Raw genomic sequence first — 18,708 nt, 5'->3', positions numbered from 1 at the left:
ATAAGTTACTTTGCCCACAGGAAGCTGCCATTAGTGATTGCTCCAGAGAATTCAATACAAAACCTCCACATACACTAAAACCAGCTAGTTATTCAACGCTTTGAACCCCTCACCTTCACCCTCCTGCACAGAAGGGATACTAGAAGAGAAAGCTGGACGGGTTCACAGGCAACAAATACATTAATGGTTATTAATACATATCTGGCTCAAGAAGTCTGTAGCCTCACATATTCCGAGGATGAAGGAAGCATCGCTCTTGTATTCTTTCCTGAACACCCACTTCCAGCTTGCGAGGGAGAGGTACCGCAGAAGACGAGCCCTCAGTACAGCCGCTGTGCTTTTAACTTCAGATTAAATTCTATCCAATGCCCCAAGAACTATTTATGATGGTTTTTTTTCAGAAATGCAACTAAAAAATAGTTGGAATTTTAGCCACAAGCCCACTGATACATTGGCCTATAGACCACACAAAAAACCTGGATAAATATTTTTGCTAGTACGTTTTAGCAATGCACCACATCTTGCGCTAAGAATCAGCGCTACTTCCTTACCCTGGGAAGCTCCAGTTAGCCAGTCCAGCACCAGCCCAGGCTCTCCAGGATTTTGGGACAGGGGAGGGAAGAGAAGTGTATTCTTGCTGCCCGAGACAGCCTTCAACGCAACAGCTAAGCCTGACGAGCTAGCCAAAGCACCGTTCGTTACAGATTTGAGCAGAATGGAAAACTTTGTTCTATGCTCCCACAGAGAGCCTGAAATAAGGTACCCCCTAAAAGGCAGCCCATGGTTTATAAGAATATGTTTAGCGGTTGTAGAGATTATATCAGGATAAGTTCAATTTTTAACCTTTAGCTTGTTTTAATCCAGTAGCAAATATGACCTGGTTGAATCAAGTCCAAGACGAATGGCGAAAAAACAAACAAACAAAAAAGCCTTTGGCTTAGAAGCAAGCGCTGAAATCGCCAGAAACTTGGAGCTCCCATTTTAGATCTCAGGAGAGACTAGTAAAATAAAATAAGTTAATTCTAAGTGATAAAACCATCTTCCAGAGCTGCTCATAGAGCTGGCTGGGACATAATGCAGCAAATCACTGCCCGCCACAAGCCCATTGCCCAGAACAGGCCACTGCAAGCGATTAAAGCTGAAAATTGAGTTTGTAGCACAAGAATCAGAAAGAAAGTAACAAATAAGTAAAGGGGAACTTTCTGGGCTTCATCTCACCCCTGAATTTTTTCAATGCAAATCATGCTGCAGCTAGAAAGCATTATGTTGTGATGCAGATAAACAGATCAGATCCCTAATCCAAGGGCAGAAGACAAAACCAAACACTAAGGAGTCCTTAAAGGCGAAGCGTAACCCTGAGCACACTGCAAAACCGCCGCTGGCTTCCAGCACCCAGACTTTGGGGTTGTCCAAGTACAACAGCAGAGCTGGCTCATTACAACAAGATACAAGTTAGTCTGACTGGCCAGCTTGGGAAAAAGGGAATACACTTCACATCAGCCACATTTACATCAGTAATAAAGCTTATGAATATTAAAAATACAAGAAATGTAATTACGGAAAAAGTTGCAAGTGATAAACAACCACAGAAGTTTTGGGAGAAAAAAGCAAAAAAAAACAAAAAAAAAAACAAAAAACCAAACATCCCAGGGCGTATACATAACATACACAACACAAAGCATGCACCAGCCACGAAGATGCATTCTCGGCAGCAGGACATAGCATTGCCGCAGCAACGTTCAGCGCAAGCGGAGTTTGGACGGACACGGCGCTGGAGCCGCACCAGCCCTGCTCCTCCAGCGGCTGCTCTCTGCGGGCGGCTGGCGTTTGGCCCTCGAGTCGGATCCCCAGGCTGGGTCAGGACTGGACTGTCCTTTCCAGCCCTTACTCTATGACTAGCTTGGGAACAACACATATATTCCACTTCTGTGACAAAAGCGTCGTGACTATGCTTTTGACCAGTCCTCCTTTCTAACAGCGATTTTGGCTATTGACTGGGAACATTTTCTACTAATTGCAAAGAGGAAAACTTAGCACTTAGTTGCTCCGCATGATGTGAAACACCAGCATTTGTAAGAAAAAAAAATGTTAGCTTTGGAACACTTGCACTGGCTTAGCTTCGAGGGGGTTGCAGGGTTCAATCTGAAATCCTTAGTAGCTTCACTGTGCAACAGTGCGCCTGAAAGTTAGAAGCGGGAGCAGTTCATATTCAAAGTTATTTTTGCAAGCAAAGGTTAGATAGCTCAAAACAAACCCTCTGAGTTTAGGACAAGTGCTAAAGTAGAAGCCATTCAGAGCATTCCTTTGTGCCAACAGGGATTTTGAGACTGCAAATCTAGGACAGTAGAAAGTTTGGCTGGGAACAAGTGGGCAATAGGATGTTTCTTTACAATCTTGCAACACAGCATGTTCTATGTCTGCAGCATAAACATTAAAGAAGCTGTTACAACACAGAGATGTGTACTGAAATCACAGCGAGAAAGACATCCGGTCCACTTCAGCTACAAAGGACAGACGTACGGTGACGTTCAGCACTGTTTTGACATCCGCCGGGGGCTGGCTGGGGCGGGCGAGGAGCCCCAGGGGCTGCAGGGAGCGCGCACACCCGGCCGGACCACCCTGCACGGTGGTCACTCACACCCACCTGGGGAAACAGCTTTCTCAGTGCGGTCTTAAAGATTTCGGAAGAGACAACACACGGCTAAGGCTGCACGTCTGCCACAAACTGACAACTCAGGGGTGCAGCAGTTTTGCAGACGAACAGAGAATTCCGATATAACCAATTCCCAACACCTGGATAGTTACAGAAGAACGAATTAATCCACGTTGTAAACAAAATCTTTTCCCCCCATTTTCATGTTACACAGAGCAGAAAAAGCAATTGCCAAAACAATCAGATTACCATCGTCTCATCAGCAGTTTGCTGCAAAATAATGGAGATTTCACGATATAATGGAACGGAATAAATTTGCTCCGCAGTCGGGGCGCAGCAGGCACGCATACACAAGCGGCACCACAGCTTTGCAAGTTTTTAGCAAATTTTACACCAGTGTATGACACTCCCCTAACAGCACTGGCTCCTGGAAAGCCTCAGCGCATGAACTAGGTGGACGCAAACACACCGGAGCCAGCTTCCCCCACTGCCCAGTGGTCCCCGTGGCCACCAAAGATGGTCTAACTTCTCCAGGGAGCTCTCGGACAGCCTTGCTGTTCCTCCACGCAGTTTAGAAAACCACAGTTTCCCTTTGAAGCCCTTTCCCTCAGCCATAGAGAGGAACAGAAATATAGCTAAAAAAGTGAAACTTTCCAGACACACCATGCACAATAAGCACAATCATTTATTCACTGTTCATTCACAATGCAACAGGAGCAGCGAGAACATTAAGTGCTCCCATTCCTACAACCCCAAGGCCTTCTTCTTCCAGCTGATCATCATCCTGATCGGAAGGCGTGTTGCATTATAAGCCACTTAATTCACAATATGCTCCATGCTGACTATCATAAGACAAAGCAACTTTTCAACCAGAATTAACGTGTCAGCATCAGTAAGATGCTTAACAGCACGGCACCTCCCACTCCCAGCTTTATCAGTCTTGCTCACCGTTCCCTCGGGACAGAGGGGCACAGAAGCTCTTCATCCAAAATCCTCCCAAAACCCTGCTGCCTTGCCATAGCTTCTGGCTAGCTGAAAGTAAGCCTTTCTCTCACATTAGCCATCTGTCTGAAAGCAGATACGATTCACTTCCTACTTTCAAAGCTCTTCTCTAAGGAGAAGTTTGTGGTGGGGCATTTCGGAAAGGTGCAGCGGGCCAGGTCAGCACAGGTACGGAAGCTGCGCCCTCCCGGCTTCCCCGAGGGGCACCGGCACCCGACCCGCGCCGCACCGTCGCACGGCCGCCCCTTAGTCCAGTCTGGAAACGCAAGCAGGTTTCGAGGTGTTCTTTAGAGGTCAGTGCCCCCGCCCCTCGTATAAAGACAGCAGACAAGGAGATGCACCACCACTCCACAGGCTCGGGGGTGTTTGGTAAGCACACATCAAATTAGTCTTAATATGACACTTTTCGTTAGGCCTTTACGTGGTCTTATGAGTGTCACTAAGGCTTAAGTTCAAGAAATATAGCATGAGGCCTCTACATACAGACAGCAGCTTTCTTGTCCCCACCTCTGTTAGCACGAGACCTGCAATACTCACACGCAGATGCAGAACAATCTCTTATATTCCTTTAGTAGATGAGTGTCTGGCCAAAAGAGTCCAAATCATGCTAATATAAAACTGTGGTTCAAACTCAAGAAGAAAGAATTTGCTATTTCGTAATATTCTGGAGGCTTGGCAGGGTTTTATGCTTTCTTGAAAAACTCCTACTCTCTCTAGTTGACTGGCTCTACTGAGAATCCTTACAAAAACCAAGACTGACCAGGAAAGGAAGAGATGTAGGATTTCTTCTTGCAGAAAGAAGAAACTCAAAATAACAGATGCTGAATGGTAATACTTTTCCAAAGACAAAAGCCTCTGTCTCACTTATGGGTAGTTATATATTCCAAATTCTTCACATTTCCAACTGAAAAGACTTTTACAGCCTTCCTAGAAGATCTCCCTTTAGCACCGAAATGCAGGGAAACGCAGAAATCACATATGTAGATAGCAGCAGCTCAAACTATGCTGGCCTGCGGTAAACAGAGACAAAGTTATCCTCAAGTTTAGGAAAGCTTTCCCCTCTATTATAAACAGTAACCTGGTTATTTTTTAAAGCACATTCTCTGACCAAGTTTTCCATAAAGCTTCCTTGGATCAGGCAGTCTCGTTAAGTAGTCGTAAGAGCACAACACACTTCTGCTAGTAAGAGTGGAAAAATCACTGCTCTGTAGTAACTTTTCTTGCACTTCAATACATAAAATAATTTGCTCAATCTTGCTGCAGTCTAAAGCAGCCCTATACCTAAACTTTCAATACGAATTTTAACCTAGCAATTTCCATGCAAAACACTGAGCTTAGGAAAGCACAAAGGGATCCAAAAATGGTCCCTCTGTTGCCCCAAGCCATACCAGCAGCATCCCCACGGAGACCTAACATATTTTAGATGCACGGCCTGTCTCTATGAAGCACCGCAGTACTTCACACAAGGGAAACAACACATCACTGTCAGCCCCCCGATAAGATGCTGAATCTCAGAAGCTTTCCTACCATGGTTGTGTATTTGGAGAAGGAAAGGGGAGGAGAAAAAGAGAAAGAAGAAAGAGCTTACCAAAAATTACGATTTACAAAGGTCACTCAGCTGCTCTCTACTGCTGCCGACAAAGCAGATCAAGTTGACCGCTGTGCTCTCAATACTTGAGGGCAAGGCAGGCATATGGACTATTTCAGCAATAATTCGCCATTGCAATCATTTGCCATGTATTCATCAACCCATACTGGGCTTCCCAAGCGGCTTCCATTCCCAGATATCACCACGAATCAGACTACTATACAAAAACAAGGAGAAGATACAAGCAGAGATAGTAGGACTGATACTGCTCAAGACAAAATCAACCAGACCACTGCAAAACTGTACTGCCAAATTAAAAATAAGGTTTTGATTTGGACTCCAATTATCATCTTGATCCATAGAATAGAGGTTACACAGAGGACAAGACCTCTTCCATATTCATATGCTCCTTCCTTCACATGCTAGAATTTGTGTGGTATTTCCACATCCCAGAGGGATACATTCACACATGATTATAGCTACAGGTAGTCCACATCCAAAGCAGAAAAACAGGAGTGATCACTGGTATCGGGTCTACTCGCTGATTTTTAGTCTCCACTAAGCATGCAGAGGTCTCCTTGATCTCTCTTCAGTCCTCACTATGGATATGGTTTCACCATAACAATGCCAGAAACTTGGCACCATAAGTGTCCCCTTGAAAACAAGCGAAATCAAAAAAATTCCCTGCCTCCTGCTGCCAAAGGAGATACAGGAAATGGCCAAACTTTAGATCATTCACACACCAGCAACGTGAAAGCAGATCTTCTTGCCTTTTGTTGGTCTATAGAGGTGGTTCATATCCTTAATATGCTGCTAGATGTTGACCCCTTCAATAAAACATCCTGGAAAAATCAGTGATTTCAGCTGAGGTAGGAGCTCTAATATCTCAGCCTGAACAATATTCCAGTATCAGCAGCAGGGAGAAGGGGAAAGAAGGGAGGAACAGACCATGGGAAGCCAAATCTCCCTTTCTTCAGCAAGTCTGACTGAACCAAGCTTGAATTCTCCTCCAGCGAGGGACACGGGTGGGAAGCAGAAGCATTCTTCTGAAGTCTTCAGAGATGGAAAAAACAAGAAATGTGCTCAAGACACTAATTTCCCTTCACAGGCCTGCTACACAATGAGCCCTAACACCAAGTTGCTATTCTCTAATTACATTCCCATGGAAAGAATAAAGTCTTTTGTACGGCAAGAGGACACAAAGGTCAAAGGCAACAGAATACTTCCTATGGGAAAATCATGACCAACACACTAGCCTTTTGGAGGCTGGTGTCTTGAATAGGTTAATCCTGACTAAGCTCTCTGAGAAACACGGCTCCAGAGCACCCTGTATGTTCTGACTGGAGTATTCTTTACAGAAGGCTCCATTTCATATCCAAATTAAAAAGTCTTCAGTTAATCAAATTTCAGGTTATATCCCCTCCATTCCAGCCACTTGATCAATAAAGTTTTAATTGAGTTCTTAAACCAGACTCCAACACACAAAATGTGCATCTAACCCAAGACAATCAGGCACAGGCATCCCCAGTTCAAATCCCACCTCCCTCCAGCAGGACATAGCAAATAAAGATTTGTGGCCAGCTCACTGAAATATGACTAGCGTGCTTACCATTTCTGATCACTTGGTCAATCTCCTTGGATTATGAGGAGCGAACATTTCCAGCACACCCTTTCCTTCTTGTTTACCCTTCTCTGAAAAGGCCTCAAAGCTCTTCCCACCAGCCCAATGTTTGGAACCCGCGCTCCAAACTTGCTTGTCAACTCATTTCCCTCAGCCACATAAAAAACAAGCAAAAACATGTTTGCCAGGAACGTAAGATGACATTTAAAGATCAAGGAGTTGCACATGTCTTGATACAACATTGTGTAGATATTCAGGGCTAACTACCCATCCCGTTCTCATCCTTTTGCCTGTGTCCCTACAATGCTCATTTATGTCTTGACAGTTTAAAAATCCAGAAGTTACCTGAAATAAACAACCCATTTTGCAAGTGATATTTCACTCATTTTACAAATTATTCATCATGTCTTAAAACACTTTAGTAACAAGCGGAATACCCAGGAGAAAGCGTGCCTCAATGGCTCAGAAAGAGAGCGCTTGGACAAATAATCTTTACATCCCGGGGACAACCTAATCTGCTACCAGAAAGGATCAGCATTCAAAACAAGCTTCCAGACATAGTTTCAATACATCCTTTGGATCTTTATGTCACAAAAGAGTCTCAACTAAGTCCTGCTTAAGAACGGTAATTCATCAAATCTAGTTTATGAAATGTCCCTTTTTGTCTCCCCTTCCCTCCCTCAAAAACCTTAAAGAATATTGCAAGCAGCATTAGTCAAAAGCTTGCTGGTATGCCTGAAATGGTAGAACCATGAAACACAAAAGTTTGGATAAGTTACCAAAATAGAGTGTCAAAATGTAGAAAAACCCCACAACTCCATTCAACGTTTACTCTTCTTTTTGCATTTAGCCAAAGGAGATTTAATAAGATCTTTATTAGATTACCAAACACAAAAACACATTTTCCAATCTTTTCTTCCTCACCACTAAGCTCTTGCCCAAACTAGTTCTTGCTAACAGTACTGCAGCCTCTACTGTTAATTCACTATGCAGAAAGCAACATGATCACGTAAAATAGCTTCTTTCTTAAATTACGGTTCCAGCTTGCTTTAGCACCATTTACTACAATTTCAGAAATATTATTACTGTCCCCCTCATGCAGGGCAACAGATAGAGATGCATAATATGAAAAAAAAATTGCAAAATTAAATTGGAAAAGGTTGAATTCAGAGAAGAAAATGCGCAAGATATACATTGCTGAAATAGCGAGTGCCACAGAATATAAAAGGTACAGAGAATGAAAAATTCAATTTTCAATTCTGGGACAAGGCTGCACAGCAGATTTTGGACAGAGGGTTTATCCTCTCCAGACTCATTTCTCCCTCGCCTGTAAAAGGAAAGCGAATTATACTGATTCCATTTTGAAAAAAACTACCATGAAACAAAGACAGCACAATACAAAACTAGCTACTGTAAATATCAAGAAACTACGCATCACATAACTTTTACTTTCTTCAGTTTCACCAGAACGTGCTTTTGCAATGAGCATGTCGAGTAGTTCTCAGTCACAAAGCCTGTAAGCCCTCCAGAAATCACCTGTGTTGTCTGTCACTGAACCGTTCAGAGGATTTCTAGGTACAGTGAGTTTTTTCCACATTTCCAATGCATCAGCTACTGTTGAATTTTGGAATTACAAAGTTATATTTTACCCAGGCCTTACGCAGCTGATCTGGTTCTAGCTCCTTACAAGGTTCAACAGGAAATAAGAAGAGCAAAGATCTGGGCTATCATCTATTCAGACAGCACTAGGCCTGATTTCTTTCATGTGAGGCACCACCTCCATGGGATCAGACCTAAACATTACTTGAATCAACTCTATATTTAAAACTCCCAACGAGCAAAGTGCAAGGAAGCAGCTTTGGACAGTGGTTCTGCTTTTAGAAGAGAGCCTCACTGGACAACTGAGGTTACATCTTTCCAGAAGCCAAGTCCCAAATAAAAATTCATTACTTTTCATAACTGGTGGAAAAAAAGAAAAAGTGTGTGTGGGGGGAGCTACCTATTAAAGAAACCTTATGGGGATTAGAAGAGCAAAATGTTTGCAGGTGACAGAGGCTATTTAAAGTCATTACATTGGAAGCTCAGAGGAAATGCCTAGCATCTACCAAAAAGGCTGGCAAAGAGTTGAAGTTGTGCCCAAACGAGGAAAAATAAGGAGAATAAAATTCTTGCACTCTACGAGAATATTATAAAGCAGGTCAAAAAGGAGTCTGAGCAACAACTGGAAAGAGGCATAAGAACTAATAATAAATCCTAATTCAGATTCCACGAGCAGGATGTCTGCCAGAGAATCTGTAGGGCCAGCAGATGATCAGGATATTAAAAAAGCACCATAGAAGAAAAGATAAATAAAAATTGCATTCATCTTTGCCAAGGAGAGGAGAAGTTGGGGGGGGGGGGGGGAAAGGAAGCTTCCATGTGAAATCCTCTGTTCCAGGGACATAAGGATCCATCATAGACTGGCTTGTCAACAGACGCAGTTACAGAAGAAAACGTTACAGTATCGAGGGTGTTACAGACCAGAGGGTGTTATTCCACGCCCAGGAGCTCAAACATGAAATAGCAAAACTGTAACAAGTGACTTTCAGTCCCAATACAATTGCTGAAAGGTGGGAGGTATTCTGCCAATTTTTACCAGGAGATAGCTGAGAAACTTCAGATCATTAACGCAGGTATTTTAAAGAAAGCAGCAGAAACTACTCCAACAAACTGAATTTCTGGATACATGGATAGTTATGACACACTGAGGAAGAGTCAACTTCATAAATCTGTCAGACTTTTCTGAAGGAATAAACAAGCATATAGATGAGAGATCCAATTCAGAAAGCGTACCTAGACTTTCAGAAATGCATTCAATAAAACCTCTTATCAGGGACGTTTAAAGAAGCTAAGCTGCCATGCAACAAAGGAGGAGGGCTCTCATATGGATAAAAGCTGGTTACATGAGAGCTTAAAAAAAGATCAGAAAGAACGTCTGCTTCTCTTAATAGAACAAGGTGACCAGCAGAGTCCCATAGGGAACTGTGCTGTTTAATATATTTACAAATTACCTGGAAAAAAGGTATAATACTAACATAATAGACAACCAAAAGTGTTATTTATTCAGGATAGCAAAGATCGGGCTGACTGAAGAGCTGGCAGAAATAACTCCATACCAAGCGACTGGAGAACAAAGCAACAGATGAAATTCGATGCCAATGAATGTGAAATGATGCATATGGGGAAAATAATTTCCAGTATACAGGAATACTTTCTAGACTAGCTATTGCCATTCATGAACAGGCTCTGGGCTTCTACTCATTAATTCTCTGAAAACATTAGCTCAATGCAGTCAAAAAAGCAAATCATGTATTAGAAATTATTAAGCACCGAATAGAGAACAAAACTGAAATCATTAATGTGTATATCTATGCTATGCACACACTAAGAGCTATACTCAGTTCTGGTCATTCTTCCTCTCTCCCCTCACCTCAAACAGCACCTGCGGTAGGATGAGAAAAGGTACAGAGGAGTTCAACAAGAATGATCAAAGATCATAAAAGCAAAGAAATACGTGCAGATTTTTTAGTCTGGAAAGGTTTCATCAACAAATGGGTACAACAGACATCTCTAAAAGCAGAGATTATCTGCGGAAACCGAACAGGGAAGGGCTGCCGCTTACAGCGCGAGAATAACGCAACTTCAAACGCAACTACAAAGTGGCCGTTCAAAATAAACACACAGTTAAGCTGGGGAGGTTTTTAATCGCAGGACATTAACCCATGTGACATCCAAAAATTTGTCCTGTTGCTTTTTTGTTGAAGAGCAATGAAGAACTATTAAATGCAAAGCCAGGGCATTCCTCTGGCTTGAGGAGGCCCCGAGCCGCCAGTCGCCTTCCCCAAACGCTGCACTAGCTGCCAGTATCTCAACGCATCCGTCCTCTTCTTACACTCTTCCCCTACACCACAACACTGCCCACGATCAGAAACAAGATAGCAACCCAAACAGACCTTTAGCCTGACCGGGCGGCTGCTCTTGTGCAATGCGTATCACATGGCCACTTTTGGAATAATCAGCTTTTTTGTTTATCAATGTAGCTGCTTTACAGCAAGTGGCTAGGGATTTACTTTCTCCTAAAAATATCAAAAGAATGATGCAACATCCACACGCAATTACATATCAGTGTTTTACCATTAAACTTGGCTACACTGAAAATTTACTAGAGAAAAGGAACCAAGTCCATATCTCTCTCCAGCTGAGGATGTACAGGCTTGTTTCAGTATGTCCCTCCTACGCAGCGGCCAGGTACAAAACCTGAGGAATTCAATCAGCTTCCACTGGAGGCACGGGCCAGAAAGCTCCTGACCGCAGCTAAAGAAAAGTTATTTCAGGATGCAAACAACCACCAACACAGAGAATCCGCGATCTTTTTTAGGATATACCTTGTTTGTATGAATGCAGTGAATCAAAGATCTGGAATACTTTCAGATGCCGTTACATAAATCGGTAATTTTGTCAAGATCCATCCTTGATGTCATTTATCGAAAGTTTCCCAGTAGCAAATACATTTTGGACTAGCAAGAGAGAGAGGAAAAACTCCTAAATACAGCCCTCACCCCACTGAGGCAAGCTAACCGCAAAAGTCAAGATACGCACTTTAGCAAAACCATAACCAATCTCTGTGAAATACCCGAGGCCATAACAGTTTTGCACAAAGGGATAGAATCTTTTTCTTCTGAGTCAAGTGCTTCATGACTCATTCTGTTTGCAAGAAAATGAACTTACTGAAGGGAAGGTTGCCGTTCACCTACTCAGTTTATATTGCCTACCACTTAATCAGCGTCATGGATCAGGGTCTCACAGCACAGCTAGAGCAAAAGAAGCCATCCAAGCAGTTACAAGTGACGTACAAGAGAAGACTCGGAAGAAACAGGGCTAGAAGAGACTTGCAGGGCGGCTAATTCATGAACCTAACTCAGAGCCTATCAGTTATGCCCAAATTATCCCCAGCAGATGTTTATCCAACTTGTTCTTAAACGTTTAGTTGGAGACTCTGCAGCCACCCCAGCCAACTTATCCTAATATGAAGTTGTGAAAAGCTATCTGAAGCTGATTACCTGTGTCCCTTCCTCCCAGGCAAACCACTCCCGAGCTGCTCGCGATGGGCGTGGAAAGCAGCGTACTTCCTTCCTCCCTGCAGCAACGCTTGCGGGAATACTTTCCTTAAGCCTCCCCTCAGCCCCCTCTACCCCGAACCTTGTGCACGCAGCTTTCCTCCACCACGCTTTGGGGTCTGACGGCTCTCCGTTGGAGTCCCTCCAACCGGCTCTCATCATGTGTCAAATGTCATAGCAAAACCGGGTCACAGGGTGCCCGAACGAAGCTTTACCGGCACGGGGTGGAACGGAAGCATTACATCACAACCTGCAGTCTATTTTCCGGTCTTTACATCCAAAAAAGACTTTTGCCTCCCCTGCTTCCCCCATAGATGATTGCTCACCAGTTCAGTATGGGTACAAGGATCCTTTTATACTGCATTATTACCTAATCAATTATTCTCATTCCTGAAGCTGTTTTGCTTAAATACATCTTAAATTTATCTATCCTTTTTGGACTGTATCCTATTTTTCAGGCAACACTGAAATAGTCAAATCCATTTCTCAACTTTTAATCCTGTCCTATAGCATATTTACAGTCCCTCCCAGCTTCATGTCATGTACAACTTTAATATGCATAGTGTATTCTCTCACCGAAATCGTAAATGGTAACACGCAGTCCCCACAGGGATTCCTCTCAGTGCCGCCAGCCACTTTAATTATTAGATGTTTATTAGTACTTTCAATACGTATAGTTAACCAATCTGCATCCATTACATAGTAGGGACATCTTAGGCTTTTTTTTTTCCCCCCCCTAAAAATCTCACCTACTTGAGAATCTTATTAGGGGAAAAAAAAGGAAACCAAAAACATTACTGAACGCTAGATACACAGCAGCTCCTGTTTCTGCATCCAGAAACAGGCCAGTCATCTTATCAGGCAAAGAAATAAACTCACTTTGTCGCCAAAATACATGTAGCTAACCAGTTGGCTGTTACTTGCTCCCTGTAATCTTTTAGGTGCTATCAAATCACTTGGTTATTTGCTCTAGGATTTTAGATGACTGCCTGCTCTGCACTCTCCTCCCCTTCCCACTCTTTTACCTACACAAACTGCGTGAGCTCTTCTAGTGTTTCGAATCATCATCTGTTTGCCATTTCTCAGAAGATGCCTACTAAAGATGTAAAGTTTTTCTTAGTCAGTACTTTACGTACATAGATAAAAATCTCTAACGTAGATGACTGTTTGCTAAGCTGTTCTTTCTTTAATTTCTCACGAGCATCAGTCGCTAGCCAGCTGGCTGCTTTGGTCCTCGAGAGTCAAGTACAGAAGATACTGGACACTTCAGCCTCAGCGCCACTGAACAGCAAGTTTTCCTCCCTGCTCTTTTCGCCATGATCTTCTTTATTAACACATTTATAGAATAATTTCTCTATCCCTTGATAGAGTTGCTAGTTGGTTTTGGTTTATATCTTAATCCTCATGCGGTTTTGCTCTTCAAGGGAAAAATGGAAACGCCTCTAGTTTTGAGCAACCACGTATTGCCAAAGTGATGAAAGCAGCATTCACCTCTAGCAGCAGAAAAAAAATAGGATTTCTATCCAGCTCCAGCACTGCTTTTGAGAAAGAATTAACGTGAGAAATACCTACAGCAGTCATTTACTATCAAACACACCCATCAGATTCACTCACTTTTTCCTCCACACCTCTCCAGCTGCAATTACTCACTTACCTTGTCAAATGAATATCTTAAACCAGCATAAACTCTACCCTGCTTCTGTATCTATAGCTGGGATTCCTTTCAATGCAAAGGTACGTTTCCTGATTCAACAGGACAGAAATCAGAATTAATCTTTACTGATCGCATAAGAAAACCCAGCTTAATTTAAGCTCATAAATTCTAATTGTATATTTTTCAGTTCTGTTTCTCAAAAAGATGGTCCTGTCTGCATATCTGAATACCACCTCCCACTGCAACAACTTTGTTAAGAAACTGTGCCACAATAAATGCTTAACAACCTTCCTCCATTCGTTTTTTCGAAGGTATGGAAAGTTAAATAAGTAAAGATGACAACATTTTTAAAAAAAGAAGTGTACATAACAAGCAGATAAACTACTTCTCCTTCTGTAGAATATATTTAGTAGCCCACTACATTACTGCTTACGTTCAGGTCGCTAGTTCAGTTCCGGGTGCTACACATACAGTGAGTTTCTGAAACCATTCCCAGGTAAATCACATCTCTGTGAATGCTTCTAGCAGACTTCTGGATTTTCCACATACCGCCCCACTTCATCACACAGAAGCGGAGTCTCTTCCCACACACATATAGAGGGTGCCGCCGATACCTTCTGCAGCTACGAGTTTGGGCAGAAGTTTAACATTTTTTAAACAGGACCATCACAGTCATTTTTCTGGACGAGCAAGATACTTGTTATAAGCAGAAAATTCACAGATCTTCATCAGCTAAGTGCTACTTCTGCTTCAGAGACAGAAGTTCAAGGATGAACTACCAGTAAGTAAAATAGAAGCACACTGGGTTATAAAGTGATTAATTCAGCAAAATACTTCTCTGGCAAAGGATTAAAATACGTGAAACAGCCGGTACCAGGACTTGATGATGGCTTACATTGTCCGGATTCATGAAATTCTTCACCATGCAGAAACCGGTTCTGGCTGTGATTTTAATAGAGGAGGGGCAGAAGAGCATTTTGGGGTACCTTCCTTCTGAAGCAGTCTTCTGCTGAAGTTTGCATTGCCAGTATATAGGTTTCAAGCACCTTCTGTATCACCTTCATCATTTTCATCATTGCTCCTGCAGCCCTTTGCATTTAACTCAGCAACTACCTTTGGTTATCTTATAGTTTACCAAGACCTTAGGTTGAACTGCATGGTTTTCCTCCTAGAAGAAAGTTTCCAAAAAAGACTCAGGAGTATTTTGAGTAAGCCAGCCCAGTTTAGCATCCGTCACATTAAAAACACACCCCTGCACCAAAATCCAGCTCTCCCTATTAGAAGTTTCCCGACTAGCTGTAATCAGAATTGAATCAAACTAGTTTTATGGGTCAACCACCATCTTCTCCTCAAGAATAAATCATTTGGTGGAAACAAAAAACAGTAGTCTGCCCATTTCAGAGTAAGGACTTGTTTCTGTCTTCCATATCCCAGATGGATACCTTAGTCACTGGGCTAACAGATGTTTGGAAAAGAGTTCAAGATGATTTTCTAAAACCTCAGGCAGAAAAAACAGAAGACCACCTTTAGCCATCTCGGGTAGCCTACTTTCTACTCCACATGGACCCTTGCTACAACTCACAAACTGAGCTTCAGCAGTACTTCTACCCTAGGTTCTCAAACGCTGTAAGTTTTGGCTGTGTCAGTCGTGTAATTAACAGGTATTCTCTTAGGGAGAGGACAATGACAGAAATAAGAGACAACGGACACAACTCCGACCACAAAGCCCATGAAGGAAAAAATTAAGTAAACTTCAACACATATGTTGCAATGTTTCCTCAAAGAAACATGTTAATCAGAACTGTTTTCAGTATAAAAAATAAGTCTTTCAAGCTTTCACTTGTATGATACTGCTTTTCAACAGGTTCTAGATTACAGAAGTAACATTTGGCAGGCCAGAATAAGCAGACTGCTAGGACTCTCAGCAACAGTTAAAGGGAGCTTTCTGTCATCTCTAGCATCATGCAAAACTAATTATTTTTCTTTATAATAATCACCAATTAGAAACCCAGGATCAGCAAATCACTGAGCTCTTTCTTCCCACCAGTGAAAGAAATCCTAAAACTACTTTGTTAGATAACAAGTCTGAAAGTCTGACTTAGGGATTGTCTTTTGAGAACAAACCAACTATTATTCCCATGGCATCTTTATCACAATGGCTTGCACAAGATTAATTCAGTTTTTACTGAAGAAACGCAACCCTCCTCCTCTCCTCATTCACCACTGCTCTCTGCCTTCAGCTGAAACTCACTGTTTCAGTGGCAGGAGCCATGGAATTTTATCGCTCTTCCCAAGGGATTCCAGCAGTGCAGAAAGGAAACTGGCCGTTCTGAAGCCAGGACTGTGCCTTAACCTGAGGACACAAATCACAAGATTCACTTGAGGACGGGCACCTTTAATTCCCTGTTCATCCGCCTCCTTTTACAGCTTGCAGACTCTGAAATACGAGGCTGAAGTAACGCAGAACTTGCTCACGCTCCTTGAGACCTTGCCTCCTTCCCCTTTAACACACTGCGTAAGCGGCAGGTAAAGGCAGCCGGTTGGGCTGACCAGACTGAACCTAGAGAGGAGAGAAATAGATGCTGCTCAGGGTGAGCTAGGCCTGGGAAGACAACATAGCAGCTTGAATGCAGTAGCAGGTAGGAAGGAATCTAAAATGAATAGGACGGAGTAAAATCACAAGGCAAGGCAAAGTATTCTCTTTCAGCCGTATTTTCATTTTCATAAAAGAAATAAGAAGAGGTAGGGAGGCCAAAGATTTCACTAACAGAAACATTCCTTAATATTCAGGCTAAGCCTTTCTCTGGCCATCCTATTCTCTGTCTTTCAAAGGAACTACGACACAAGGACTTACAGCTAAGGGATGTTTCAAATGCTTAGTCTAAATCTACATCACAAAAAGTGAGCGGCACCGAGAGTAAACACAGATTCCCAGCTCCCAGGACTTGTGCAAATTACTGAACTGCTGTTACTCCCTTTTTTCCATTCACTACCTATAAAGTTCCACTACAGACAGTTAAAACTACTTTCAACCATTTTTGTCAAGCTATATTATTCTATTTTTTAAACTCTTTGCTCATGAGAAAGGAAAAAAAATACTTCTCCTTCTATGCACAATTATACGAGCTCTGACAACAGACAGGCCTAACACCCGCTAAATAAAAATACCATTGAATAACTTTCAACAGCTGTCTTCAGAGAAAGTTTGACAAATTTCCTTCGCCAGTGAGATTTTGACACTTCATACACTATTTTAATGCTCCAGACACAAAACCTGGTTCTTCTTTGCTCTTTTGTAATGTTATATTTAAGTCATGTTTACAAAAATAAAGAGCATCCTACCAAGTTAAGCTCTATAACCCAAAATACCGAGCAGAGTTACTATCAGCCACTAAGCTGAGTTACTGAAAAGGAAGTATTTTTGGCAGAATGATTCAGAGGCTAACAGCACAGCTTTGTACATGTTGCACATGCAGTGAAAATCCCAGGGTGTTTTCCCTTCTTCTAAATTCAAGTCAGCTAATCTCCTTTCTGCATTACACAATAGTTCATGTAATCCTAAATTTATTGCCCTAGCATGCTGTCATAACAGCTACACATTTCATGAAAAATGAGATCATACCTTATCTTTACCCCTATCATGAAGGGGAACTTAATTTGTCTTTTAAAACTTCTCAAAAATAAGTGGAAGTTGCATGTGAGAATTTTTGGCATTGAGGCCAATTTCCCAGCGCCAGAGGTACCAAACGCACAGCCACAACCACTTCAGGACTGGAGCAGCTCCTCCGCTTTCTTGTTAGTTCTGAGGAGAATTGGGAAACGCTCGCCAGGTCTCGTAAGGAAGCCGATTCCCAGATTTTAGCAAAACTTCAACGACTGGGGCCACGGGACAGAGCTAAAGACGCTTGGAGCGCCATGCCATCACCACAAAACAACGTCCCCATGAAATCAAAGCAGCAAAATAGCTCCAAACTCTGAAGCGGACAGTAAACGAGTGATTGCTTTGCTGTGCAAACCTGTCAGAGTAGCTTAGCACACGTTTCAGTCGGCCTTCCCTTTATGCACGCGCTGCTTCTTCCCTTCTATACAGCTCGTTTTCCTGGTTCTGCAGCGCAGGTACCTGGGCAGGGAACAGCGCTGTCCTGCTCCCCGCTCCCCCGGTGCCCCCGCGAGCAGCCCCGGGGCTGTTCGGGCCCTCGAGGGGGGGGTTCGCTCAGCCCCCCCTTTCCCAGGGCTGCAGAAGGAAGAGGCCACGCAGGGGGGCCAGGTCCACCCCGTGCGGCGACACCGAGGGCTGCCGGGCACCGGCGGGCCGGGCCGCCCCGGGAAGCGCCCGTCGAGGGCGGCGCCGGGCGGGCGAAGCGAGCTGTCGCCATCCCCGGGCCCGGCGGTGGCCTGCGGAGCCGGGGCCGCGTCTCCCACGCCCTCCCCGCCCGCGGGAAAGGCCTGGAGGCGGCGGCGGCCGCGCGGCCCCTCACGGCGGGGCGCGGGCGACCGTTAAACGGCCGTTAGGAAGTGGGGGGGGGGGGGGAGCGCCCCCGCCCCCCACCCGCGCGTGAGGGGCGGCGGCGCGCGCCGAGGCCTGGCCGGGGGGGTGGGGGGTGGGGAGCCGCTGGGAACCGGCGCGCTCGCCGCGGCCTCTCACCTGCCCTGCGGGCGGCGGCACCGCTGGGCTCCCGGTGCGGCGGCGCCTCTTCGCCTCTCCCCGCCGCCGCCGCGGGGCTGCCGGGGCCCGAGGTGGCTCCGAGCTGCTCTGTTTGTTTGTTTGTCCGTGCGTTGCTTTCTTTTCTTTTCTTTCCCCTCTCCCCTCCCTTTCCGCTCGGCCCTCCCGTCCCTCCCCCCGCCCCCTCCCCGGCCTGCCGCCGCCGCCGCCGCCGCCGCGCTCCGTTCCCGCCGCCGCCGCCGCCGAGCCGGGCCCACGCGCGCGCAGCGCCCCCGCCGGCCACGCCCCCCGCCGCGGGGAGGGGCCGCGCCGCGCCGCCGCACAGGCCACGCCCACCCCGCGCTGGGACACGCCCCGGCACTTGGCCACGC

At 44.4% G+C, this 18,708-nt stretch overlaps 1 protein-coding gene across 2 annotated transcripts in view; it reads right to left on the bottom strand.

The window, feature by feature from the left end:
- Window positions 1-18,518, bottom strand: part of SCAP (SREBF chaperone) — a 74,071-nt gene extending 55,553 nt beyond the window's left edge. For both annotated transcript variants that reach the window (XM_064505617.1, XM_064505618.1), the window contains exon 1: window positions 18,320-18,518. The gene's annotated coding sequence lies outside the window, so the exon portion shown is untranslated. The remainder of the gene's footprint in view (window positions 1-18,319) is intronic.
- Between the last annotated feature and the right edge of the window lie 190 nt (window positions 18,519-18,708).

This window comes from Dromaius novaehollandiae, chromosome 2 (assembly GCF_036370855.1).
Source record: "Dromaius novaehollandiae isolate bDroNov1 chromosome 2, bDroNov1.hap1, whole genome shotgun sequence".
NCBI classification, from domain to species: Eukaryota; Metazoa; Chordata; class Aves; order Casuariiformes; family Dromaiidae; genus Dromaius; species Dromaius novaehollandiae.
This window is presented reverse-complemented; position numbering and strand designations above follow the sequence as displayed.